The following is a 1,719-nucleotide window of genomic DNA, read 5'->3' as shown; positions in this document are numbered from 1 at the left end:
AATGGTACTATTCTACCACACTTAGTCCTCACTTATTGACTATCTCACTATCTGACATTTTATAATTGGGGCAGTAGCAAAAAAGACCTCTAGCCAACTATTTTGTGTATTAAAGATGTGTATCTGACATCTTCATCATGTGATCTAATGTGATCATCCTTAATTCTCTCTCAACCTGAATTTTCAATAATGATCTAATATTTGGAATGCTATCAGGTAGATAAATAATGGGTGGTTACTTTAAGTTTATTTGACAGACAGACTCTGTTCTTTCTTGGGGAAATATGACTTAGTCTACCAAAAATGTTAATTTAGGCAATGTGAATCATAATGAGTTTTTATTCTTGTATTTAAATAATTTTATTCTTGTATTTAAATAGGTTAGATTGTTTTTTTCCTACTCCTTACATTTGCCTAATATGTGTTTTTTTCTTTCTAATATGTATTAAGAAAGCATGAAATCTTACTTAAAAAGAAAGTTGTTTATAAAATATAACAGCAAACAAAATACAAAAAAAGAGAGAGACGAACAACAACAAAAAACCCATGGAAAAACCCGAAGCCTAGAAGGTTAGAAAGACCATTCCAAAGCATGTTTGATTCCCCAAGTTGCCATCACTAGCCAGGTCTAGTTATAGAATAACATGAGGGTTGCAGCTAACAGTTTTCTTTTCCCTAAGTAGCTCTGACATATACATATTAAACTCATACATACCCCTTTTCCTGGTCAAAACTTTATTAATATTACAATAATAAAAGAGAGATGTGAATAACAACAAAAAATCATGGAAAAATCTGAAGTCTCCAAGGTTAGAAATATACTACTTTTCCTCCATCGTATTTTGTCCCAGGTAGGACTTCATGAAGACTCATTGTCTTGTCATGATCACGACAAGCCACTCGGGAATGGATGGAACAAGACAGAAAAGCCGGCTACTGGCCTTTAATTCAACCAAAGTTGACTTTTCCACATATTTGATTTTATAGGAAGGGATGATGTGTTCAGTCTGTTTCTCATAGTTTGTTTGCCTGAAATTCTACTCATTGAGTTCAAAGCCTTTGTCAGGGTAGAGGTTGTGCTCTATAGAACTAGTTCAATGAAACAGGACAGACTTTCTCCACAGGGTTTCCTAAGCTTTAAATATATACAAGAACAGATTGTGAGGTTCTTTCTCCATTACAGTGACCGCAGGGTTCAAACCACCGAGCGGGTGGCGTCAAGCAGCTGAATGCTAACTATTGCACAACCAGGGCTCTTTCCTTTGCCGGTACTACGGCAAAAAGAAGCAGACCATCTTTGCACTTAGGCAAATGCTAGTGTAAAACTTAGGATGTTCTTTTTTTCTTACAAGGACAATGAAAACAGTGCTTTCACGATAACTTTGCATTAAAAAACAAGACAGAACACAAAAGTAATCTTCATAAAAATGATAGGTTCTAATAATGACAGATATTAATAATGTCCCAGGATATATAAGAAAAAATAATGCATTCATTTGGGAGATTTTGTTGATTTCTTCTTCTTTTTAAAGATTTTATTCAGTAGTCTCCTTAGGACTCTCTATGGAACAAAGGGTTGTGGAACCCTTCACAAACCCTAGCACCTTAGGAAAGCAGCCCTCAGCTTGTGGTTGCCCGTGATCAGGGTGAATGAATGGCTGGATGGGAAAATGACAATTATTAGGCCACCAAATATCACCACTCACTTGCACTGAGGAA

Source organism: Echinops telfairi, unplaced genomic scaffold (genome assembly GCF_000313985.2).
Source record: "Echinops telfairi isolate 266 unplaced genomic scaffold, ASM31398v2 ScPeMD7_1957;HRSCAF=2489, whole genome shotgun sequence".
Lineage (NCBI taxonomy): Eukaryota > Metazoa > Chordata > Mammalia > Afrosoricida > Tenrecidae > Echinops > Echinops telfairi.
Note: the sequence above shows the minus strand (reverse complement) of the source record.